At 40.0% G+C, this 27,662-nt stretch overlaps 1 protein-coding gene across 4 annotated transcripts in view; it reads left to right on the top strand.

Annotated features, from left to right (window-relative positions):
• The window catches only part of NRIP1 (nuclear receptor interacting protein 1), a 277,346-nt gene that overhangs the window by 14,810 nt on the left and 234,874 nt on the right, over positions 1-27,662 (top strand). For 3 of the 4 annotated variants that reach the window (XM_065676729.1, XM_065676734.1, XM_065676727.1), the window contains exon 3: positions 11,217-11,471. The exons of the other annotated variant lie outside the window; for it this stretch is intronic. The gene's annotated coding sequence lies outside the window, so the exon portion shown is untranslated. The remainder of the gene's footprint in view (positions 1-11,216; positions 11,472-27,662) is intronic. 4 annotated transcript variants of the gene reach the window in all.

Genomic DNA, 27,662 nt, shown 5'->3' with positions numbered 1-27,662 from the left:
AATGGAAAAGCACATGTCATCTAACAGTAGTTATCTACACAGACTCAGCTTGGTGCTGCCAGAGGTGATTGCTAGTATAATTTTGGGTGTCAAATTCCAAATCTTTATCATCCAGCCATCTCAGGCCTTGACTTCTAATGCATAAACAATCATCCAATATATGAGGACTGTGGCTGGCATCTTTGAGTCTGTGGCACAGTGGTGATCAGAGTAAAGTGTTCCAGAAAAGCACACTAACCCCATCAATTGAAATTCCCCAGAGTCTGTGAGCATTCATACCACTTCATCACCTGCTCCAAACACAGTTCTTTGATCATGCCCCTGCCCCATATATATTTATGACACCATACGCACTACTAAACACTTTAAAGCAATCCTCCTTCCCTATCTTGCTCTCATAAAAATATCCCTCTATAGCAGGTTTTCCTCTCACAGGCTCCTCTCTCCGGGGACAGGATGAAAGAGGAAAGAAATGTCAGATGCTAGCTCTTTTTGTTACTGCACTATTAGAAAGCACTCAGGCACTATGGTGACGAGGGCATTATAAAAGTCTTATGCGGAAGAGAATAGAGAAGGCTCATCACATGTAAAACCAGAAGCACAGTCAGTTAACAACTGCATACAGCTTGTTTGTTGCACCTTGATCAAGCATCTTGTCCTCTGGCCAAGTCACACCATTTGTCCTGGCCTGCTGTTGACAATGGGATGGAGAAACATGCCGGGTGAGCACTCTGTCAGAGAATGTATACTCTGTCTTCCATGTCCTAAAGCACTCAAGGGATTAAACAATAGGAATCACAGGCAGAATTAGCATTTTAATGGGGAACAATGAGTTTGAAAATTCCCATAATTTGGCCTTTGGGCACCATCTAAAAAAACTGCAGGCACAGGGGGACGGAGACAGAGAGACGGAGAATGTGCTCTGACCAGACTTATGAGAAATTCAGCCTGTGTTTTAATGAGGGATGGGCTAACGTAAGTCAATGCAGCTGACCTTGCTGGAGACACATTTTCCTCAGCCAAATCCTGACATTTCAGACCTGCTTTCACACGTTCCATGAATAGATGTCATTACTCATGATCACATTTATCATTACAAGTCTAAAACAATGAGCTGTCAACGAGGGGAAGGCTTAAAATAGGTTTTAAAACTTTCCCCCTCTCCTCCCCAGAAAGTACCTGGCATAGGGTATTATGTGGCAATGTGTTCTAAGAGGGGAAAAAGAAGTCAAGCTTCTGACACTGAAAAGTGTTTCTCGGTGATGTTATCTTATAGAGACCAAAATTTTCTATTATCCCATTCCCTTCCAGACTAACATAGGACATTGAACTGAGCTTGAAGAGATAATAGCCAGGTTTTCCCTGTACTGGGGATTTTATTCTCCACTGCAGGTAGCATCAAGCACACAGGGCAGATCTTTCCTCCTGTTTTGGAGGAAAGTCAATGCAGTTTTCATGTATGGCAATAAAGTACATTACAAAGAATAGCTTGACAGTCAGTTTCTGCATCTATTTGTAGCGAACTGTCATGGGATAGCTAGGGTGAATGGAAAATGACACAGTCACTGAGGTGTGGAGAAGGGTGAATACCTGGCATGCAAAACTAGAGAGGCTGAAATTATCTCCTTACAGATGTCACTCACCAAGCCTAAAGAGAGCCCAGCCACCCTGTTTCCAGGTGGAGGTGGTGCTTGGAGCAGCTCACAGGAGTCCTGCCCACCGTGTGCTACACAGTGCCTTGCCCTGCTGTGCCAGAATGGCACATTGCACCCCCCCCAGCAACCAGATCCTGGAAAATGAGTTTTGAAAAGAACTCTCCTTCTTTTGTAGGGTTGGGGCTTTGTGGGGTTTTTTAAACCTTATTGGTTCTCAGGCTGCTTCACAACATGGCCAGATGCATGGTGGTGCCAGCACACAGGGAGGAGGCAGAACACCATGGCACAAGGCAGAAATGGGCAGGAGCTATGAGAAAAAAAGGTGGTTAAGAACATACAGGGAGGTATTGCTGTCATGTTGCTTCTGTGGTGACTCCTAAATCTGGTGGTAAATGCTGTGTTCTGGGAGTAGAAATCAGACCTTCAGAACTGCTTTAAATAGTTTTTTTTAATAGAAAGGAAACTGGCATTTCACAAATACTAAATCCAGCTATTTGAAAATTGACTTTTTAAAAAGCCTGCATCTGTTAATAGAATTCTCTGTCATTTAGCCAAATGCAAACTCAGGTAAATAAGATTGCCAGTTATCAGTATAATTTTGAAAGGAAGGTATTCAGAATTAATTGCATGCTTCACTTGGAGAGCCAGTCTCTATCACTTTGTGTTTGCAGTGCCATCTTATATCCAGCTGACAGTATTATGGCCGTTTTAATAGAATTTTCTCATTTGAAAAAAATAAAGCCTTAGTAAAAAAAAAAAAAAGTCTAGACGCCCCAAATTAAATCTATCATTTACTTTTTGATGCCACTCCACCGTGGCCAGCAGAACAATCAGGAGGACTGGAAAACTTAACATTGTTGAGGACAGTTGGAAAATTGCTAGTTCTGAACACATGTGTCATGAACACATGTAGTCCTGGTGGGAAAATGGCTTATTGTTTATTTTGGAGATGCAAAGATCCTGATCATGCTTACATAAGAGTGAGTGCTATGCGTAAGCTGAACTACCTTCCCATTATTTATGTACTCCTCAAGTGCAAGCCTAGAATCCAAAGAGCACTGATGGATCTATTTTGCTTTCTCTAGTGCTTGCATTACCCAGGTGATAAAGTGCACTATGCCTTCCTGACAGTGGAAAGGTATCTAAAATGGCTTATGTGATGCAGCCTGTGATGTAGAAAGCTTTCTGTAGGAATGGGTGTTGCCCACACGTGTGCAGAATTTCATATTAACCTGTGTATATTTTACAGAATAAATTGTCAAATGCAGATGCCACTATGTAGACCAAATGAAAAGAAGCATTGCCTGATTTTGCAGACAATTTGACTTCCATTTACTGATCACAGATTCATAGATTTAAAAGGCCAGAGGGACCATCATGGTCGTTTTGCCTGACCTCTTGTATCACACAGGCCAGAAAACCTCACCCATTAATTTCTTCTCCAAGACCATAACTCCTGCTTGTGTGAACACAGCTCTTGCAGGCACAGATTTTTTTCAGTGCCCAGTCCCATGACTGCAGGTAACAAGAACTGGGCAATTTTGTGTAGTCTGTAATTGTCTACTGGGGGGGATGGTTTTGGTTTTTTTTTTCTGGGCTTTCTTAAAACTTCTGAAAGGTTTTGCCATCACCTCTGACAAATTAAGTCCTGCACTTTGTCAGCAGTTAAGAAAACACAGCAATGCTTGTTTCTCCAGCACCCACCTAACCCTTGGCCTTTGCCAATGAAGGTACCAGGTTTGGTGGCAGTTTCTGTAATATGGAGAGTTTTCAGCTCCAAACTGGACAGACAAGTTAATTCCCTTCACATGGTCCACTGAACAGCCATCAGGTGGTGATAAATTTCAAGCTGCTGTTCACCTGCACTGGGTTCACTTTTGTAATTGTAACTGAAATACTGTAGTGTTCTCCACTGAGTTTTATTATTGATATTTCTTAACAATTCATTTCCCTCTTTTAAACTGTAAGCATATATACATGCTATATGCTTGTTAAAAATAGAATAAAGATGTAATTATATTATAGTATACCTATATTTTTTCACAGAAGCATCAAGAATCATTAGCCGTTGTCTTTAGAAGTTTAAAATCTAATATGTGTAGTATGTGCCACGGTGAAGATCTCGTGGCATATTATCTGAAATAACACTTAAGATTACTCCTGTCACTATGCTTTGATACCTTCTTTGCGTTTCCTGTAAATTAATCTTTAGTTTCCAACTGTTAATCTATGGAACTGCAATGTACAATATAAATGGGGCCTTTTAAAAATAGCACAGTAATGTAATGAATTAAAATCACAGCAAAGAAAAAAAAGTCTTACCATTGTGCCAGAAATCAGTTCAATATGCTGGCTTAGTCTTTTTTAAATGAAATTGAATTGATGAAGTTAAATGCAGTTCTTGTGCAGAAAAAATGTGTATGATAAACATTTATGTGGTCAGCACTTTAGAAGTGACATATATTCACCATATATATCCATGTGATCTAAATTTGTTATATCATCTTCATTATTTTTACACAATTCAAACAAGCGTAAGATTGTAGTGAATGAAAAATAGAAAAAAATTGTCCCATATAAAGCCCCATTTATTGGAAGGTAACAGTATGCTGTCACCTCCTTTGTCTGAAAATTTAAGTGATTTTCAGCGTCTTTAACTAGAACGGGAACAGTAGAGTTATTGTCTTTACTGATTATTTGTGTATTTTACAAAAAGAATGCACCAAATCCATGCATTTGCACGCAGGAAGATTCAGAGAGGTGACATTTCTTTGTGGTCTCAGCCCTATGCTACTTAGCTCGCAGCCCAGAAATCTGTCTGAAGACTTTTCCCACAGCCGTGTTCCCAAGGCTTTAAGCTGTCTCTGTATTTTCTGCTGCTTCTTTTTCAGTTTCTCTTCCTCCCTTCACTAAAACGCTGCTCTTCCTGACCATTGCTCCTTTTATTTTGCAGAGTGATAGACCATAGTATTTTGCTTAACTATATTCTTATACTTGATCGTTTTATTTCCATGCTGGAAAGCAAAGATTTTTTTTTTTTTTCTGCTTAAACTGCTGTGAACAACTGTCCTCACAAATCCTAATGACTTCTTGCACAACAAAAGGCCATCAGGTGGAGACTTTGGCTATGGGTCCTGTTTATATGCCTTGCTGGATTTATTTACTACTGGGATCCTCCAAGGGATTTTGTTTCATTCATGTCACAGCTGTCCAGCACAGATGCAGGTGGTGTATCTGGGCTCTGATGCTGCAGTGAGTTCAAGTCCTTCAGCTTTGGCAAAATCAGGGAACAGTTCCCAGCAAAAAATATATGTAGGAGGACATTTCTTTTGCTCCCATGAATGGGTTCAGGATCTATCTGTCTGTGGTGGGTAGGGGAGACTGGTTTGTAGGAATTAGGAAAATAAGGTAAATTACAGTCCGAAGATGGTGTTAATTACCTTACCTAAAACAAGAGTCTGCAATCTTCCATGCTTACAGAGGTCTCGTATTGGTTACACAGTAGTAGCTAAATGCTTCTCCTGAAAGTCAGTGTTGGAGGGAATAAGTCTAAATTTAACTGCCTACAGATCAACTGTCTGTTCTATGCCTGGACTTAACAGAAAGATAGGTTTCTCAGCAATGATACATCTTCTTGACATAGTGCCTGTAACACCCCCTTATAGCCTAGATACTTATAAGCTAGATACTTACCTTTAAGAAGATAAGGTGAATTGTATCCCAGCATTGGTGTATATTTAAATGGCAGTCACAAAAACAAGCTTGCTTGTGTACCACGAGGAGTGCCAGTGTATGTGTGACACACATTCCTGATATTCTGAATTTGAACATTTAGAGGTGTAAAATTTTGCTTACCTTGAATTGAGACATTGCAAAGGAGTATGGTGGCTTAAGCTGCTACTATTTCTTGCAATGTCAGGGAATGATTCTGCAATCTGTATTGATTTGGAAACACTGCTTTTGATTTGGGTTGCTACCTGCTATGTCTGAGGCAACAACTGGCTTAGGAATAACAGGCAACTGTAGGAAAAAATTAGAGGAATACTTTATGGTAAAGTATTCCTTACTTAATTCTTTGCATTCTGTTTTATGTGACTGTAATTTTGCCAGTCTTTTAGGGTTATCGCCTATTAAAATGCTTCATCTACCACAAGGCTTTTCTCCATGTTCTTGTAACAGCTCTGAAGTTATTTGTAATCATAAGAACTGGTAAAAGAAGAAGGGCAGCAGACATCAGAGCTGGTATGTGAAGTGTCAGTCAGCTTTTGGATCATCATTTGCTATGACAGCATTGGGAATGAGGAAGAATAGCAGTCACAAATTTATTTTAATGTGTCTTGCAACCTTGTGATTGCTGACAGGAAAACCAGATTGTTTCATCCTTTTTCCACTATTGTTTTTTCTTAAATTAAATCCAGAACTGCACCTGGGTCAGAGCAGTCCCAGGCACAGCTACAGATTGGGCGGAAAAGAGATTCAGAGCAGCCCTGTGAAGAAGGACTTAGGGGTGTTGGTCAATGAGAAACTGAACTCGAGCTGGCTTCAGTGTTTGCTCACAGCCCAGAAAGCCGTATACCAGACTGCATCAAAAGGAACGTGACCAGCAGGTTGAAGCAGGTGATCCTGCCCCTCTGCTCTGCTCTCTTGAGACCCCACTTGGAGTATTGTGTGCAGTTCTGGTGTCCTCAACATAAGAAGGACATGGAGCAAGTCCACAGGAGGACCATGCCTTAACATAAGAAGGACATGGAGCAAGTCCAGAGGAGGGCCATGAGGATGACAAGGGGACTGGAGCACCTCCTGTATAAAGACATGCTGAGGAAGTTGTGGCTGTTCAGCCTGGAGAAGAGAAGGCTGCGTGGAGACCTCATAGCAGCCTTCCAGTATCTGAAGGGAGACTACAAGGATGCTGGAGAGGGACTCTTCATCAGGGACTACAGCAATAGGACAAGGGGCAATGGGTTTAAGCTTCAACAGGGAAAGTTCAAGTTAGATATAAGGAAGAAGATCTTTACTGTGAAGGTGGTGAGGCACTGGAACAGGCTGCCCAAAGAAGTGGCAAATCCCTGGCAGTGTTTAAGGCCAGGCTGGACAGAGCCTTGGGTGACATGGTCTAGTGTGAGGCATCCCTGCCCGTAGCAGGGGGGTTGAAACTAGATGGTCTTAAGGTCCTTTCCAACACAAACCGTTCTATGATTCTATGATTCTATAACTGCAAGAAGTGCAATAAAATACTCTCATGAAAGTAGTAATCTCCATAAATCTTCACATTCCCCCCACCCCCAGCCACTTCATTTTATACACAAACATGGAACAAAATGATGCATAAAAGCAGCAAAACTGATTACCATCAGCAGAGTTTCCCTTTTAATGTATTAGGCCTTTAATCTTTTCTTAAACGTTGGCCATTAAAATTATTAAACCACTTACCTTCTGCCTGCCAATGTATATTTTTTGAATGAACTGACTAAGGTTTTTTAAAAACGTTACTGCACCATTTCCATAGCCTTCCTGGTGTGTTTTTTAGTGTAAATTTTGCATTGTTTAATGCATCTCATCTCATCACTTTCTGCAAAGCCAGTGGCTCCTGTAAAATGCAGGAGCTGCTTCTCCCCTCATTTGTTACTGGGAGCCTGGGGGTTCAGGATGGTCCTGTGGGCCATGATAAGCAGGCGGAAATCTCTCTCACTTCTGAAGCCATCTAGTGGGAATGGATATGCAGAATTTCCAGAGCTACCTTTTACTTCTTTTTCAGGCTCATGAATTGAGTCTTAAGAATGTCCACAACCAGTAGGTTAACTACCAGTTGAATAAACATTATGACAGCTAATAATATAATTATTTACATACTTCTGAAAGGACTACAGCACTCCATAGGGACAGCAGCAAACAGCAGCAGGTCTGACGGGTCCTTTTCTTTGCAGGACACGTGAAATGACTGGCAGAGATTTTCCAAAGTGCTGTGGGGTCTTAGGAGACCCTTCTGAGGGGTCTCAGGGAGGCACTGGCTTTTCAAAATGCCAGAACATCAGCTGTTTGAATATCATACTGCCTGAAGGAATCTCTATGATGGAGTTATCCCAAATCACTTGTAATGTTTGAAAACACTGATCATTAACAAACTTAACACTATTGATCCCAAATTAAGTGTTACCCTGTGTATCGGTGAGGTCAGGGTTCTCACACTAGACTTAAGAACAAGTGACAAGCCTTTCTTTAGCTTTTCATTTAGTATAGATCTAGTGCCTATGACTGTCAGAAATTAGTGATGCAGTCTTGAAATATGAATCATGGAAAATGAGTAAGATTAATTCTTTTGCTAAATATGCCACATGCTGACCACAGTGACTTTTGCTCTCTGCTGTCTGCTCTCCCTGGAGAGCGGTGACTAAGTACTGGGTGCTGTGGGAAAAATGTTTGGGTGTAGCAGCTGAGTTTCTGGATGCTCTCTGCTGATCTTGTGAACACTCAAGCAAATGAGTAACTTCTCACATTTGAGCAGTCCCACTGAACAGAAGTCACTTCCTCCTTCTGTGTTTGCAAACTCAGGGCATGTAAGTACTCAGCTTCTCTAGCAACAAAATTTAGTCATTTACTTTTCATTTGTAACAGTCAGTTTAAATTTCACTCAAAACAAGCAGCTGAGAGTGTGCCACCTCAGTAATTGACGATTAGCCATCCCAGCCAAGGTAGTGTATGAGTTACAGTAAGCACACATGAAAAGTTGCATCGGTCATTTATTATGAGCAAGTTTGCCAACTTGGCCCATCTTGCTGTATAGTTCACGTGTTTGATACAAGCAATGAAAGGCATTCCACTTATCTTAATTGCTTTACTTGTGTCTTCCATATTCCTGTAATGGTTCTTGATCATTCAGTCTTAGAAATTAAATGCATTGTCTGCTATTATTTCCACAGTTATCAAGTATGTGCAGTTAGGTAGTATCACTGATAGATATATGCTACCCTTTCATTTTTAAAAGACTGAAATTCAGCTTTTGCATTATATTAAAAGTACAAGCACAGTTGGCTGGATTAGTTTAGCTTCTGGTTGGCTCCTGTAGCAAAGCAAGCAAACCAAACTGGCAGTGTAATCAGTTATCACCAGCTGTATTGATAACTGCAGTTCTCGTGCATACCTTATGTGTAAAAAACCTTGTATGCGACTGCAGAAAGTTTACTTTCAGTTAAAGTGATTGCTTTCTCTTCACATAAACAAGCTTAGTTTAGAAATTTCTATAACAGGCATGCATAGCTATTAAAGATACATGAGCACAAAACAGACCAGGTAACTTAGAACTGGTTACAGAAAAACCCTCCAGCAGCCCACATGAAAGCAGATCACATTTGCTCAGGCAAACATGGAAAAGCTAGGAAATACCATAATTAATGTTGTCCATGTCACCCTAATGTAGCCTTATATATATCATATATATGTATATATATATATATACACACATATATGCATGGATGCCTGAATTCCATGGCCTCTGGTACCTGCGTGGGCTGTGAATCAGGGTTGTGAAAGAGGGGAATTTTGATTTTAAAACCTTTCTCAGATAAAAGGTTGCTAGGACAGTTTTACAGGATTAAAAAAAAAAGCGTTGCCATCTCCCTGTGCCCTTGTGTTTGGAGATGCCTGCCTTACTGTAGATGAATTATTTTGGAAGAGGCACACTTCCAGCATCCAGAGTTCTGGTCCTGCTTAGTGGAAGCCTGGCAATTTTGAAAAACAACACAACTTTGGGAATTATAATGGAAAGTGGCATCCATGGTGATACAATGGCCTGGCGGAATTTCTTTCGGTAGTTGTGGTCATTCGGGTGCTTCTGTACCAGACTGCTCCAAGAGTGTGGCTCTTGGAAGGGTTTTCCAGCTGTTTGCTCTCTTCTGCTTCCCCAGAGCTGCAGTTTTTGAAGTGCTCAGTTGCGCTCCATTTGTGGCTATGCTTGAAATTGTTCATTTTTTTCCTGATTTATTTTTTAAAAGTGGATGATGTCTCTGATTAGGTACAGAGAGTGTCTCCAGAAAGAGTTGCAGGAGCTTGGCTGAGGGGCTGGTAAATTGTAGTGGTCATTGACATAACAGGTGTGGGACAAGGGAGAGATCAGGAACTTGTTAAGCTCGCTTTTCCATTGAAACAAATATGATGTGGAACAAGCCATTCATTTTTACTCGTGCTCTCACCTGTAACTTTAATTTGCATCTCTGAAGATACAGTACAGTGCTATTACTCAAACAGCAGTCTCTCATCTAGCTCATAAGCACATTTTACCTAAACCTCACCTTATCTTCAGGCAATCCAGTACCGCTTACCATTACCATGCTCTCTCAGAAAGCACCTGTGAATCGTGAAGGCAGAGTGAAACCAGTATATTACTTCCTGCTGATCAGATCTCAGTAAGAATTAGCAGACCTTAGAAGAATTTCCCAGCAGACTTTTGTAGAAATTAATTAAGTACCCCTTCTCCACTGGATTAACCAAAACATAGTTTCATTTAGTAACGAGAACTTCTTTGATATGCAGATCGAGTGCTGCAGCCCTGTCCTTGCCCGGCCCTGGGCTCCTCTGAGCTGGGCACTGCCCTGATCCCATCCTCATCCTGTCCCCATCCCAGGGGATGCCTACCTGGCAGGCCCCATGGTGCCTGGGGATGGCCAGGCTGTGGCTGACCCTGGTCACCATCGCCAGCACATCCCAGCTCACCTTGCTGGGGTCCACAGAATGGGGCAGGTGAGGGAGGGAAGCACTACACTGCCCTGGCAACCCTGTGGCCCTCTGCCTTGCCCAGGTGCCCTGATGCTGCCTCCTGGTCCAGCTCCATAGCCCCACAGCAGGGCCTTCCACAGACTGAGCCTTATGATGTCTGATTACGCTAACAAACTAGTCAATTTTGCTTTAAAGACATGCTGAGGCTGAAGCTCTAAAGATGTGCACAACATAAGCTTCTCAATACCCCTTCTAAATACAGCTAATATTCCCTGTGACTGATGTTTTCCATAAAACTGGGCACAGAGCTGGAAGAGTGGAACTGCAGGACTTGTGAAGGAGTCACAGCACATACTGAAAACATGTGTCAGGTGTCATGAAAGCAGGTGTCAGTTTTGTAGGTGACACTTGCCAGCCCTTGGAAGGCAACAAAAATCAAAGCATATGGCCCTAGGACTTTCTGAATCATGGGAATTTCCTAGGAGCTGCATGGTTACTATGACTCCACATCCTCATGTCCTTGAGGCTACGGACATCGATCCTCTCCTTCATTCCCAGTGACACAGCTGCACCTTCAGCTCTCCCCATTCTCCCTTTGGGCAGTAGGCAGGACAGAAAGTAAACTAGAGGGACAGTATTAATGTTGATTTCCTCTTCTAATGGGTTTCTAATAGGGAAACATTCACTGCAAAATGTTTCTTTCTTAAACTCAGCTAACCCTTTCCAGCCAGGTCCAGAGCACACCATATTGCTGCCAGGCGACTTTTGTGAGGGGAGTGAAAAGAGGGCAGATGATGTCTTTGAGGCTGTACATTGTCTTTTAGCATCTATTCATTCTCATCTGTCTTACAGCATGAGGGAATGCAGAGATCTCTGAACAGGCTACCTGGAAAATTCACTGTTGTGCACTGGAAACTGGAGAAGAGAATGCCTGGTTCATCACTGTGCTGCTGCTGGGCCGAGGGCAATATAACACCATGGAAATCAGCTGGGATGAAGCTACAATAGAGCAACATAGAGAACAAGCATTCACACCATTATATTTATACTCAACGCCCTTGTGCATTGAAAGCATTCCTTGCACTGCAAAACCGCAGCATCCCACTTGTAAGTACTGATAAAACACACCTCTTTGCACAGCACGACCTGCTTAGAACAAAAAAAATGCATCAATCCAATTTTGTGTAAACAGCTTGGTTTTACTTTCCAGAGCTGCACGCATGTAACGTATCACTGCTGACTGCCTTTATTCAACAAGAATAATGTCAAATGCTCTTCTGGCACTAAAAAATGAAGACTTTGACCACACATTAACCCCATTAGTATGGTGTTAACTTTTGACTTTAATTCTGGCACAGTGTTAGGGGTATTTAAAAGCAGAACAAAGTGAAAGGAAATGTTAAACACATTCCTCTTTCTCTTGAAAACTGGAACGATAATTTAATGCTAATGTCATGAGATGGGTAAAAGGGTTTTGTGTCTCTATGTCTTGTACAGAGTGTTACTGGAGATAAACTGGGCAACTTGCAAACAGCAACTGAAAAAAAAGAAACATGTAACAGCTTTTAAAAGGAGTTTCCTGTGTACTTTACCCTGTGAAGTCACTTTAGGTGCCTACCTTAGGAGGTTTAAAGTTACTTCAGTAACGCTTTCATTATTGGTGAAAATACAATGGTGATCAAAAGAATATAATGAAAAAAGTATCATTAATTATTAACTTTCCTATATTGTAATTTATGCCAGTGCTTTACATACAAAGAAATGTTTCTAAATAAACATTTGTTAGGTGAGTAAGCCTCCTAAAGAGGTATAATGTAGGTCCTTGAAAGGCTACATATACTGCCTCCAGAGGTTTAATATTTGGCAGAATGTAATTTGCTGCTTCAGCTGGCCATATCTGGCCATAAATTACTAATTACATGAAGCTTACAATAGCCAAATGATGGTTACTTCCAACTGAGATTACTATAACAAAAAACAGTACTCTGATTTCCCAAGATTGCAAGACTGTAGATGGATAAACTTAAGGCATAGAAAGAGAGATGTGTTCAGCACTCTCTTAAGGTAAACCTGAATTTTATTTTAGAATGGATGCATATATTTACTGAAGGAAAAACGTGGAGTCAGCTGCAATTGCATGGAGAAAACATTATATCCTATGGCTAGTAAACTCCAAATACACCCCAGGGGATTGATTGGAAGTTACCTACAGTTCTCTCATTATCACAGCACTTTGCGTCTCTGGTGACTTTTGTCATGGTAAGCAGATTGAGAAGGAGTGAGTGCAGGATGAAAAAAATCAGTGCATGGAAGCATATTTTATAAGAAACCCACACTTCATCTACATCAACAAAGCACAGGAACAAACACTCTTAACTCTTCTGTAGTTCTTGTTATTCGTTCTTCCTGCATTGGCAATACCTAGTTTTGACAGGATTACTCCATTGTGTCTATTTGTAAGTACTATAAAAATGCAAAAGATGATCCACATACAGGATTTTCTTATTTCCCTTAGTAGTTGAATCGGCTGAGGATGAGCTTGAGTTCTTCAAATAATGTCCACATGGCCAACATACACAGTAGAGGGATAGATAAGGCAGTTCAGCTCTCTGAGACCTTTGCTGAGATGTGAGAATGTTTCCATTGACTGCTGAGCTAATCACCTTGGTCATACCTTCTAGTCTGTGCTGAGAGCTGTCCGGAAGGCATCTCCATTTTTCAGTGTACTGAGACACTGATGGCTTGTCTCTTTGCATGTTGCTGAAGGCTAGGCAAAACTGCTTCTATAGGAAGGGCAAGTGGTCAGCATGGCCACGCTGAGACTGAAGCCTTTAAGGATCGTAGGCCCCCCTTCATGTTAAAGAAGGTCTAGCCACCTTTCTTTTTCTATTTTTTTTTTTTTTTTTGTTAGGAGGATCATTTGTTTGAGCTTTATATGCACCAGGAGCAGATTATATTATTTGGGTGTTAAAATTAATGCAGTTCTTCTCTTTGCTATCAGCCAACATAAAACGAATTGCTTGGGGTTTCTCTGAAGTTTCACATCACATTTCTTGTATGTTGTTTTAAATAACAATGATGAGAAATGTGCTATAAAGCAGCACAAGAATTTTAGCTGAGATAACATAGAAATAATGGATGTTTATAGTCACAATATTTGTTACGGTAGTATAATTTATACTTTAGTAAATGAAATATTAGGCTATATTCAGAATATCATTGTGTTAGGCATTGTAGAAATATACTGCAACTGATTGTCTGTGTTTCAGAACTATGATCTAAGAGCCTTAACAGAAAAAAAGCAGCAGAAGGGAGAAAAAGATAACAAAAATATCTTAACAACTAAAGAGTGGTTCATAGCCAAGCACTAAAACCAAGTGTCTCACCATTTCTGACGTTGTCCTTTCTTCATGGCCATCAGATCAAACAATGTGATGAGTAAGAATTCCCTCTGCTTCCGTTCTCTGGCCAGAACTGCAGCAAGTGCCACCAGCCTGACAAAGGCCATGGCCAGACCCCACCTGCAGTACTGTGTCTTCAGTACAGGAAAGACATGGACCTGTTGGAGAGGGTCCAGAGGAGGGCCACAAAAATGATCAGAGGGGTGGAGCACCTCTCCTATGAGGAACGGCTGAGACAGTTGGTGTTGGTCAGCCTGGAGAAGAGAAGACTCTGGTGAGACCTTATTGTGGCTTTTCAGTTCTTAAAAGGGGCCTATACGAAAGATGGGAGAAACTTTTTAGCAGGGCCTGTTGTGGTAGGACAAGAGGTAATAGTTTTGAACTAAAAGAGAGGAGATTCAGGCTGGATATGAGGAAAAAACTCTTTACAGTGAGTGTGGTAAAATACTGTCACAAGTTGCCCAGAGAGGTGGTGGGTGCACCATCCCTGGAGATATTCAAGGCCAGGCTGGATGTGGTTCTGGGCAACTTGATCTAGTTTAAGATGTCCCTGCTCATTGTAGCTGGGTTGGACTAGATAACCTTTGAAGGTCCCTTCCAGCCCAGTCTATTATATGATTCTATGAAACATATCTGGATGAAACTGAGTGTGCTTACTACATGCAAAACGGCAGACTTTATTATAGAGGGTTTTTTTCTGTCAATGAATTCTGCTGCAGTTACTTTCAAAGACCAAACAACAAAATCTATCACTTAATATCCAAAACGTCACAAAAGAAATTTAGAAACAAAACCAGTGTATATAATATTTTTCATTGGAAGCTAGTCCAGCTTCTCAGTTCTTTGAAAATCCCTGGATAACAAATGTTGACTTACAGAAGAAACACTGGGCAAGCAGTTAATCCCTTAACATGGGCAAAAAAAATGGCTGTGATAACTGAAAACAGTAAACATGATGTAAGTCGCAGCTACCTTTCCTGAAGTGATGTGTTTCCTGTTTATTTTTCATAGCTTTCTGTTACGTCCTTCCATTTAGAGAAGGAAGAAGTAAATATTATTTAGGACTTATATAGCAAATCAAAGGCATTGCAGTTAAAACCTCTGGATGAATACGTGTTCTAGAAATAAGCTTCCACACAAAAGCAGACAGTTTATACATATTTTGATTGTTTAACCCTAATATTTTTTCTCTATAAGACTATTATTTTATTCTATAGTAAAAATCGTTAGCCCATAAAAATAAGTCAGAGCTTGCTACTAGACTGTGGATCATTTTCCAGGGAGCTATGTCTCTATATGACAAAAATGATCAGAAGTCAACCTAGCGATACACAAAAGAGTCAGGCAGCCACCAGAGAAAGTCTAAGAAGCCATTTTAGAGAGCTGAAACAAATAACAAGTTAGTTTCCTGAACAAGAGATTCCACAGGCTGGAGGAGAGCCATATGCAAAAGGGAGAGAAGAAAAGAACCTGGAAAATCTGGGCCTCAACCTACATTGTTCTCCAGAAAGTGAGGAAATAAAGGCATGGGGATACATCAAGAATCTGCATTATTTTATCTAGTTATTGTTATGTAAAGAGGAGTACTTTCTTTTTCTGTTAGTAAAGGAAACAAGAGTCAATGTAGAATCTCTTTTGTAAGGTCTTTGTGTTACAAGCTTTAAGTGCTATGTAGCCACAGAAAGACTAGAGCAAACGTAAATTACTCATGTGGCTGAAGATTTAGGAAAGGGAAGTCCTAGGTTTAGGACTACTTCATGAGACTCTACTCATGCAGGATACCTGTACCAAGAAGCTGCACATTGGAGAAGTCAAGGAAAGAGTGGGCTGGACTTCACCCAAATCAAAGACAGCTGTGAAATGCATCAGTCCAACATGTGAAACTACAACACAGACATCTTGCAGCATAGCCTCTTTCTTGCCTTCTGTAACTGGCCTTGTCCAAATTGAGTGAAAATTATTTAGTTATTCATCATTAATAGCCTTTTCTTTGGGTTTACCTTATATGTCTGGGTTCACAGGCTGCATGTGGATGATTCTATCACTAAGCTGCTTTACTCTATGCCTACTAATTGAAGTCCGTAGTGAAACTCAATGGATGTTCAGAGTGGCTGAGATACAATCAGATCCACTTACATGTAAGTGGTTGCTGGCCCTAATACACTCAGAAGCAAAAAAAAAGGCCAGGACCTATAGGTCAGTCAGTGGTGTAAAAGTGGTACTCAAAAACTGGAACTTGCTATGGGCCCATTTAGAATTTTGAGTAAAAGTTTCTAATTAGCAACTTTTTAAACCCTTAAGCTTATTGAAGACATACTGAAAAATAAGCTTGTCCCACACTGTTCTTTCCAGTTCTCTCTGAGAAGATTGCTTTCCAAGATTCTTCAATCAAATGAATCTGTTTTCCTGCTGATATTTTGTAGATGTGCATTTCCAACTTTTCAGATCCAGTGCTGACCAAGGGCCCTTTGCTTGCGAGAGTGACCCAGAAGGTTCACTTTACAAAGCAGCTTCACACAGGCCCAGATGACACCAGACCACCTCAGATGTGCCTGCATGCAGGGTGGAAAGTCGAACCTCAAGAGTGGTCTTGCAAGAACTAGAGGGTTGTGCTTCTGACCTCTTCATTACCAGTAGGCCTAGTTGATCTAGCTGATCAAAACTGGTAACCTCTTTGCTCAGAATCTTTGTGACTATAGTTATTTACCACTTAATTTTCCTTCTGCCAAATTTTTCTCCATATGATCACACTTCATGCCAACATGAGATACTTTGTTAGGATTCGTAAGTACTGCAGCAAAGATACTCCTAATACAGCCACACTACTTCTATAATTCTTGTCTAGGTAATACCTAGTGTTGTGTTTCATGTCATATCTAAGCTCTCTCTTGCCATTAATGTTATCTTGATAGTCATTAGTTTGTTAACATTCTGTAACCATTGCTTAGCATGATTTTCCTTGAGAGCATGATTTCTCTCTTGCTTCTATACATTATCTGTTGTCAGATACTTGCCATAAGCTGTTTACATCATAGAGTAAAATTTAGCATGCTTTTTTTTGGCATATAAACCTAGGAGAATCCTTTTTCATACCCACGGAAATATCAACTTTAGTTACAACATCAGCACCAGTTCTATTTTTTAGTTCTAAAAAAGTAGCTGAGACCAACTTATATGGTTAATGTTAAACTGTCTTGGTGCCTTTTGGAAACTCAAGTGAAGAGGTTCAAATGCTAAGTAACACTTGATATCAGTTATGGAACACTAAAGATTTTTCTCTTTGGACTAACAAGCAGATTTACCCAACATTCTTGCATATCATCTTTCATAACAAAGCCATCCTTATTACATTGCACTTGGCCAACAATTTCTGAGACATCCTGGTCTTTTTTTATTCATTGGTCATCACTTGATTTTCACTCTGACAATATAGTTTTTCATTGCTGGAACATTGCTCAAAATTTAATACACAGACTAGTTCTCATCTTCAATTCTTAAATCTTAATATTCTGCAAGGTACACAACAAACCTGATTCTCAAGTATGCTAAGGCATTTTTTTGTTTTTCCCCAACCACTCTTCTATCTGAAAGGGTCTTAAACTGTATGGAAACAGCCTCTTGAGAATAAATTCTGCATGAAAAGGCCTGGAAGCAGCACAAGAGCTCTAACTCCTTGGCTCTGTTGTGAGGGGGGAGTTACAAAGACAGGAATTTGTTGTGCTGTACAAGTTCTTTGCTTTGCATGACTGTCAGAAGGTCATGGGAATCAAAGTGTTTGGGTGCCTCAAATTCATGGCACAAGTGTATCCAGTTGAGTGCAGAAAGTACAAATAATTCACACTGAGAAACACGCACATGTTGCTATCAGGTCCCAAGTTAACTGCCGCAGCCATTCCTCATTGTTACTGGTTTTTTGAAAAGCTTTCATTTGTGGGTTAATTTTCATATGCCTGAAACTGTCAACACAGGAGTACCTGTTTTCTCTGTTCTGAAAAATCCTTGTCACGCTCCTGAAAGGTTTCTCACATTGGCTTGGTGGGCGTAAGCACCCAAGCCATTCAAAACACGTTCAGTATACCATTATTTTCTAATGAGCAATCATAGTCCTTAATGTTTAATGAGAAATGAAAGACTTAGATTTAAAGTACGCCCAGGTTTGTTTCTGCAACTGCAGCTGTTTTAAGGATATGAATGTGATCTACATTTATTTTCTGTTGATTTCTAACTCTTTTATTTGGAAGCACTTTTTCCAGGCTTTAGAATTTGTATGGCTATCATACATTTTGCCAGCAAGCCTGGCTTGAAAGGCCATCGCCCTAACAAAAAATCTACAAACGTAACAAATTTAAAAGACACAAATTTATCTTGGCTGCTCCATCATATTCCTTTTAGTCGCATTTGGATTCCTTTCTAGCTGAGAATAGTACTGTCATACATCCAAATACCATGATGGTAGGTGCACACAAATCTTTTAAATGAAAATAACCAATACGTGTAGTCAGTGGTAGAAAAATATTGAATAAAGATGATATGCTTTGGCCACTGATCACAGGAAAATTTCTGATGAAATGCAATGTGGTTTCTATGACCGGTGGGAAACAGAGCTAGGGGGTTAGAATTTGGGGTTTTGGGGGTTTAAAATTTTTCCCAAAGGATGGGTATGCAGCTGTCAAGACAGAGTTTACAGTCTGTGGGTAAACAGGTCAGTATGGCTGAGATTAGAACCTGTTGGTCCATAACAGTGCCATGTTTGAAAGCAATATTATTCTCTCCCCTAGCAGAGTAATTAATATTATGTATAAAACAAGCAAGCAAAAATTCAAAGCCTACTTCTCTTAATGTGTGATGTTCCCCAACTCTCCGTCCTACAGAGCCAGACTTAAAGATTGTGAGATGATAGAATCACTATTTCCCAAGCAAATTCTATTTTGATCTGTGAGCTACCCCGTGCAGGGGATCCTGCTGTCAGAAGAGAGATCAACAATTTTAAATTTTTTTTATCTCAAATAGAACCAGAATGCAAATGCACTTGAGGCAAAATATGATTGCACATCCAACCTTGATTGTGTCATTTTCCAATTTTTTAATATCTCACTTTGCAGCTTCAATTTTAATTATAATGAAATTATATAATTTGGATGTGTTATTTCTTAGGAATATTTTAAAGTAAGGTTAACATTAATTATAATTTGTATATGTGATGTACATGCGCAGGAAAAGAAAATGGGTTAGCTTTTTAAATAGTTTTTGCTCACCTGTAGCAGAGGAGAGTTTTAGAGAAAAAATAAAGACACTTCTGAAGCTTGAAGGTGTTTCTTTTTTGGCATGTCGAAGCCTTACAGCAAACAGTGAAGCTGTGAGAGGTTCATAATGGAAAAATCACAAGACTCTTTTATCATGGAAAGCATTAACTAGCCAACTACTAGGGAGGATACCAGTTTCTGTATAATATTCCTGTGAAAGATACTTGTGTTACTTGAAGAAACAATATCAGCCTAGTCCATGTTTTGCAGTAATGAAAAAAATACTGAAAGCTTCTAAGAGTCTATGTGTCAGTTCTGTTGGGAGGAGAAACACCCAGGAGCTCTCACAGCATCACTTCCCAGCCATGGTTCTATGATATGGGTATCAGCCTGAGCCTGCTGGATCACCAGGCAAAGCAGATTTAAGCCAGTTTAGAAATCAGTATGAGGTATAGCCAAATTAGCAAAAGCATGCAGTGGTGATTTTCTGCCAGCACGTGCCACTGGTATCCTAGACAGCTCCCTGCTTGTCTGCCCTGTGCATACCAGGACACTAGCCCTACTGCAAAGCAGGAATATTTTGGAGCAGTTCACTTAGGCAGGGACAGCTTTCCATTTCCAAGGTCAACCAGTGACCCAGGAAATAGCTTCATATAAAGTACCATGCCACTGGCAGGCCAAAATGCCCCAGGAATCTTGGCATTACAAGTACCATGTGCTATTTTTGCCTCTCCCTTGAGCAACAGAAATAGCAGCAACAGTGTGTATCCATGCCTGTAGGACTGGGCAAATGATGCGGCTGCATCAAGGGTTGGCATCAGCTTTCTGTTCACCGGGGACCACGTAGAGAAGGCAGGAGGCAAGAGGCAAAAAATTGGGAAGCGTGGAATAGTTGCAGCACACCCAGGTGTGTTCCGCAGGAACTTCTCCAAGGCACAGAAGGGAAATGTTAAGCTCTTCCCAGCAATGCTGATATGTATGGGTGTCCAATACAGCTGGTTTTGGTCTGAGGCTTGGTTCTGGCTAGACTGCAGTGGCATCTGCAGTAATTACTGCATGTAGGCGTAATGGCCAAGGTCTGATGCAAGTGTTGAAAAAGAGATGCTACAAGGCCCTGGAAGGTAGGCAAGAACTTTGGGTGAAAAATGTATAAGGATGGAGGAGCGGAAAAGCTTGTAACCTTGTTGTAGCCGTGCTGATAAAGGTAACATGCCAGTGTCTTTTCAGCACACCAGACCTGCCAGGGTGAGTTTGTACTAGATAAATCCTTTTTTCTATAGTATTTTTGATATGGTAGTAGAAAACCTAAAACCAAATGAGAACCTTACGGGAACCATAGATGCCACTGAGCTGTCGATGTGGGCTGTGAGCTGGTGCCAGTGGAGAGCTTGTAAATATTTGCTTTCGCTTCCTTTGCTGTAAGTGGTAAGTTGTTTGCAGTCTGGGGGTACAGCTGGGCTGCTCTGTCTCAGACCACTGCAGCTAGACCTGACAGAGGTCACCTGTATGACTTCTGCTCAAGCAATACAATTTTTTAAAGAATGTCTTATGTGGGTTTGTTCCCATAAGTATGAAAACCTAGAAAAAAAGAGAAATAAGAACTGCTTCAAATCAACCGTTCTCACTGAAGAGTAATCAACTCACCAATACTGACAACAGGATCAAAGATACACATGTAGACTACTAAAAGGGGTATAAGTATATTAATATTGCTGAAAAAAAGCAGAAACTATTTCTCCCAGATTTACAACACAGAGCAGCTTAGTTATCAACTTTCTGAAGCCTATATGCCTGGAAATTCCAAAATAAATGATGTAAAAGCAGTGTGCAAAAAAATTAGAAGTCTTGTATGAATACTGACATTTGTATGTGTTATTTCTGATCTAAATGATATTTAACCTACTTGTCAACACCAAGTAAGACTAGTGAGAAGGTCATTTTGGGGCCATGATAGATTTTGTCCTTGTAATACTGGCAGTAAGGAGACGATGTGAAACACTAACCTCTGCTTTATATGTTTATATGCCTTGTAGAAAGCCTGAGATGTTATGAAAGAGTTAGTGACCTGACAAAGCTTTCACGAAAGAGTTAAGAGCTATTTTTGTATGTCACATAGCCAGAAGGAGACTGAAAAAAAGGGAGTAATTTTTTTCTCAAGTGTTAAGAAAATCAAAGGAGTTAAGAAAATACCTGGCAAGGTGGATAGGTGAATTTCTTTTCTGTGCTTGTGCTCAGAACTGTCTGGATCGTTGATATGTTTTGGTTGCTTCATGGTCACTTTCCTTTTAAGTTTTTTGTAGGTCTAAAATTATTCATTTACAGTCAAATTGTACCTTTTCTAAAACTCAAGTGAAGATACTGTATTTTTTTTTTTTTTGCCAAGTTACTCATTCTTTATCTTGTTTTTAATGTTCCTCAAGTGAGATCACACACTGAAGTTTTAGCCCACCATGACTGAATCTCCTCCATAAACACCAGTTGTTCATATATGGGACCTGACCCTAACAGCTGAGCCCCTCTGTAACCTGTGCACCTTCTGGAGTTTCCTTCCTATGGGCATCAGGCCACAGGGACAGAGATGAGAAGCAAACACTTAATGTTTCCCCCAATACTAGCAATATATGATCCATGCCTGGAGCTGGGAAGTATTTCTGAGTCTCACCAGCCACTCCAAGCCCATTCCTGCACTTAATCTCAGTCCTGAACCCTGCAGACAGGCGGAGCTGATTGATAGCACTATTTCAAAGGCAGACACTACCTGAGCTAAAGAGAGCTACACTCCATTGTGGTTTCTCCGGCAAAACCAGTCTTGCCTCCCCATGGGACCCACGTCAGGACCACAGGGACTGGGCAGCAGGCCTCAGAGCACTAGCAGGCAGCATGCATGAAGTCAATCAGGGGAGAGAAGGTGCAGGGTTGGAGAGAGGGAGGTCACATCCCCCTCGACTGTCCTGCTAAATCCACACCTGAGTTTCATCACATTATTGCCTTACAGCTGGCATCTAATTATGTAAGCTCACAGAAGGGCTGGACTTTTGAACTGAAGAGCAAAGGTCAATTTTTGCTACTAAATCAAGGTAGCGGAAGAAACATATGGTCCATGGCTGATCCCTCCTCCATGTCCTGTTTTATTAGAAACCAAGAATTGATTTTTGGGAGCAACTGTCTTCGTATTTATTTTCTCTGTATTTGGTATTTGAGATCAGTTAGATCTCTTAAAAATCCAAACCAAAAAACAAAAGCGATTAAAAAAACCCCAAACATTAAAACTTTATATGCAGGATTCTATTTAGGTAGGTGATATTCTGCTCTTTTTTCACTTGAGAAGGCATTTTACGCCATAGTCTCTTGACACTGGTACTGCCTTCTGTTGAACTCTGCTACTGTCCTCCCTTGCCGTCCCTCTAGGATTTAGTAAGTTTTCATCCTCTAGCCATATTCCATTGTGACTGCTTTTGGCTCAGATCCTGCACTAATATGGTCAAGAAATGCAAACATGATAGGGCAAAAACCCCCATAGGTGAACTAAAAGACCTTTTCTGGGTAATTTGTATGCTCTTTCCAGCTAGCTGTAATAGCATCAAATCTAAGTGATAAGGATATTGCTAAACTTGCTTTAATTAATGTCAGCTTTACAGTCATAAATCATTGTTAATTCCCACATGAATTTTAGAAATGGCCTAGATTTTTCGCCATTGCCACAGTTTGTCTGGAAATTCTCCTACTTGTGGACTTTAGCTTGTTCTTGCTTCAGTCCTAATGTTTTCTGTGTTAAATTCAGCTTGCATCTGGTTTGCATGATGCACAAAGTTACTCTTACTTCTTCAACAATGACCTAATTCCACTTCTGCCTGTGCCTGGCCTTTTTCTCTTTCCAGAGGTAGATGAGATGTTGAAAGTCATTGCAGCACTGTCTTTCAAGACACATTGATTGTCAGTTGTCTTCCCATACTAGTGCATTAATTCAGCAATACTACTGATGTCTAAAAAGAAAGGCTGAGCACATCTACGTAGCTTAAATTGTTCCTTTTAACTGAAATATAGCCACTAACTTCACTGGGACTTCATGCTTCCAGAAGTATTAATAAAGGTGAATAAAATACCTAAATTACTTAACAACTCATATTTTACTAAGTGTTGACTTTCCAGTGACTATTTATCAGGCCTTTCTTTGGTACCATTTATGGGCTTGGACTAGTTTGTCTGTGCTGTTTTATATGTATTGACAAAATTCACTTCTAAGGAAGGGAATTCATTCTTTAGGAAGGCTGTGATTCTCTTATGGTTTCAATTTTGATTTCTATTTATGCACTTTCCTTAGTGCTGCCCTGTTTGCTGTGTCATTTGTATGCAGATGATATTCGAATATCCTCTCAGTCCCTGCAGAGCCTACAAAGAAGTTTGATGTTTTGTGTAATTGCCTCTGTGATATTTAATCACGGGTAACTTCAAATTTTGTTAAACTTAACACAGACAAAACTGAGTTGCTATTGATTAGTTCACTGGCGCAGAGGTCTCAGGTGTCATCTGTGGTAGTTTCCATTTGTGGTAGTTCTTTTATCCTTCAGATAATGCTTGTGACCTTGGGGTCATTGTGGATTCAGTGTTTTCTTTTGAAGCCCACATCAATCATGTAATTAAAGTGTCTTACTACTGTCTTTGGAATCTAGCTGGGCTGAGACCTGTGCTCTTTCTAGCCCACTTGCTAAAACTTTAATCCATATTTTGTTTGTCTGACTTGACTACTGCAGTTCTTCCGTATGCCCTCTTTTGTTTGCATTAGGGACACAATGTAGCTGTTTAGGAATATGCAGTGAATTAACAATGTTCATTGACTTCCATTCAAAGTAGAGGATGTCTTTTTAAAATGCAGCTAGACACTGGGTATCTTTTGGCTTCTTCTTAGCTGGGGGCTTTTAATGATATTTCATTTAACAGCATATTCTTTCCAGACAGATCAGTAGAATTTTACACGAATTGTATCAATTCACAGTGTTATTTTTCAACTTGTTTCTGAATGTGGGTGGCTTTAAAGCATTCGAATTGCAAGATTGCTGTCACCTCATATTAATAAACGCTATATACTTGGCAAGTTGCAGGAGCATTGGTTATGTTTCCATTACAATCCTATCTTTACTTACTTGTCACTTTGGGGGTTAATGTTTTCCAGACCAGTGTCTACTAAAGAATGACTTCTTTCAGTTTCAGCAGAATTTATTTTAAACAATCCTTTTCTCAAATAGACATTTTCGCCAATACAATGTCATAGGCCGCATTCTGCTCTCAATTATCTCTACAGAGTCCAGTGGGATTGTACAGGATTAACAAAAGCCTTGACCATGATGAGGAGTTGTAAGACTTTTAAACAATCCAGATAATAAACCAATACAAGTATGTATGTAAGCAGTTATTTAAGTTTAAAATTTGTTTAACTTGTTTTATTTTGGGCCCATTCCTGGTAGTCTTAAGACACACTGAAACAAATGAAAATAAAAAATGATGCAAACTATTGTCTTGGTACAAAAATCATACTATATATTTGCATTTTTGAATGTTTGGTGGGTAAACAGAGCTTAAGAGCAGGCTACTGCCACATACACCTAATTATTTTTCATACCACTTCCGACAAGTGAAGCACTTGAGGTGAAGTATGCTCTGACATATAGTGAGTAGAGGTAAAAACTGAAAAAAAAAAAGGTAATCCGTGGAGAAATAGAACTACTGTTGTCTATACCTGAACTGGTTCCCCATGAAATCTCTTGAAAGGAAAAGTAACTTGGAATACCAAGTAGATTCTCAACCATGTGCACATCAGAGTGTTGAAGCAATGCATCTCTACTTCTATTGCTTGACTAAGAGTCATCCTGAGACTACAGGAGACAGGAAGCAGTTTAGCATTAAAATACAACAAAACAACAATGGTGCAAACTTTTATTTTTTTTTTGGGGGGGGGGGGGTAGGTCCTGTAAATAAATGCTTGAAACTATTCATTACCATTGTTACATGCAGTCTCAGTGTTTATAGGACAGCTAAATGGGTGAATTTCACTGCAGCAAACTGCTACAGGAAAGATGCATTTGCACTGAATTAAGTGGAGTAGTCTTTTGCTATGAGGGTTTTTTTGTCTACATGCCCAACTGTAACCCAAGGCTGTATAGGGTATACTTAGATGTGAAAATCAGATGTATGAGATAAACTTAATATTTTATTTATAGCGAGAATATTGATATACAGCACACTATGCACTATGTGCAAGGATCATCTAATGGTGTTCTGGAGCAGCTTGTTCCTAGCTGAAATGTGAACTTTCATCTGTGACAACGAAGTACTGGAACACTACAGCTTTCTCTGAAGTTGGATGCTCTTCCTGAGTCATTACAAAATTGTCTGGCAGTCACTGCAAGTGTCAATTGCTGCAATGAGAAGATAACCTACCTCTCTAATCAGAGAAAGCACACTGGCCCAAGCAAGGGAAAAGTCTGAAGCTTTGCCTAGTTGTCTAAAACGGATCCCAAAAGTGAATAGATTAAATTTTCAGTACCTGAACAGCACTGCCTGCTTTTCTTATGTCCATTTGCAGCCTCTGTCTGGAGACTGCTGGATTTGGAGAAAAGGAGAGGTGTACTTAAACTGCAAGGAATAAAAGAAATCTGAAACTGAGTAAGAAACTTTCCAGACAAGAACTTTCATGTGAAGATTATTCCAAAGTCTCTATAGAAATGAAGTTTTCATATCAAAGACTCAGAGCCTCATTTAAAGATGGCAGTGTATACAACAGAAGTTTTTAAATTTACCCATGAATGCAGCTAATTGATTTTAATCAAACACGCCTTTGCTCCAGCGTTTATAATAGAAGAGGAAGACTTGTTCCGAAACAGTATTCTAAAGGTATTACTCACTTCAGGGAGTGTTGCAAAGTCAGATTCTTTCCTTTCCACCTGGACTCAAAACATTTGCGGAAGCCACCCCCAAAACAAGATAAGAAGTTGCAGACTTTTTCCCACCACATAACACAAGGGTCAGACATAAGAATAAAGAGGATATAACATGAAGAAGTATTTGTTCCTTCATTATGATGTGCTGCTTTTTGGCAGCAGTGGAAGTTCAAAGAGAATTACTTTATCTCTAATATGGACATGAGTAATAGATGGCAGAATGTACTGAGACTTATATAGGCAGATTTATGAGGCATGCCAGAAAACAGTGGCCCTACAAGTTTATTTAAAGCCATAGATTTCTGAGCAAGTCTGCAGCAAGGACTAAAGCATTCATTGCCCTCCTTGCAGTAAAATTGTCTCAAGCTTACGAAGGTGAGTGTAGCACCACTGCTTTCTACCCAGAAGAAACTGGAGTCATTCAATAGTCTCGAAGGCTCCAACATCTATATGAAAGTTCTTTAGTCACTAGGCAGCCTTTGGTTTTTGAAGCAAAAGTCTTTCTGTTGTAAGTCTGCTTGACTTGGTTGACAGTAGTGAAACAGAGCTCTATATAACTACAAACTTTATTACAATAGATTTTTAAGATGGTTTGCTCACTTTGGTCAAATTTAGATTCTCGCCATTTAGTCTGTAAAGGATATAAACTTTTATGTTTATATCCTCTAGTTAGTTAGTAAAAAAGTTTGTGTGACTCCAGAAACACACGCTCTAGGAAAATATGAGAAAAATTTTCATCCCTGAGGAGGAATATAATGTTCAGATGCTGTATAATGAAGAGAGGTGAAACTGGTAGTGGAGTTACTGTGCAGTAAAATATTCAGAACTCATAATGTTTCATGGGGCCAATGCCCCTGGGAAGAGAAATAAACTCTTTTCTATGGCAGAGCAATAAATATTTATACATCATATTGCCCAAAGACCTCCATCAGAGGGACAGAGAGGCAGCTGAGTTTGCAGAAAAGAAGAAGGTACAATCCTTCTCTTGCACTTACAACCTGAAGATAGAGACAGGCAGAGAAGAAAAACTTGTTCCTATCCCATTTAAAGAAATGAGCACTTTGGAGAATTTGCAAAGAGTTTGGTAACTGGAAGTATTACAGGAATGTTGCTTTTTCCCTTTCTTTGTCTTAACACTGTGTAGGAGTAAAGCATATATGGTCTTTGAATCAACACAGCTGACAAATTAGCAAATTTTACTGTTTGATGGAGGGAAAATTGATTGTAATTCAGTTTTTTCCCTGCAGAATCTGAGTGATCTGAGAAACTACTTAACCCTTAAGGACAGAAAAGAAGGAATCATATCCTTCTTGAGCACAGAACATTACCTTTCCCAGCTTTCCCAAATGCTCGTTGACACAGTCCCATCTTAGAAGACCATAATTGGCTGAGAAAAAGAAGAGAATCAAAGACTGCAAGGAAATCATTCTCACCCACACAGACTGTGTTAAAGGTATTTTTCAAAAGTACATGCCTTGTATACTTAAATGCAATACCCACAGCACCTATTCATACGACACCACATGAAAGAAATAAGTTTCAACTTGACTTTCTACTTTGGGGAGTTTAAGATATCTCCCGAAGACATCAGAACAGCCCAACTACAGTCTTAAGTCAGACCAGTGAGGTTTGGAGATTCACAGAGCACCACAAAAAATGCATCTCCTATCACAGACATTAGAAGAGACAGTCTTTGTAGATCTAGTGACTCTCAAGTGC

The sequence above is a fragment of the Lathamus discolor genome, chromosome 4 (assembly GCF_037157495.1).
Source record: "Lathamus discolor isolate bLatDis1 chromosome 4, bLatDis1.hap1, whole genome shotgun sequence".
Classification (NCBI taxonomy): domain Eukaryota; kingdom Metazoa; phylum Chordata; class Aves; order Psittaciformes; family Psittacidae; genus Lathamus; species Lathamus discolor.
Note: the sequence above shows the minus strand (reverse complement) of the source record. Positions and strands in the feature narration are given on the sequence as shown.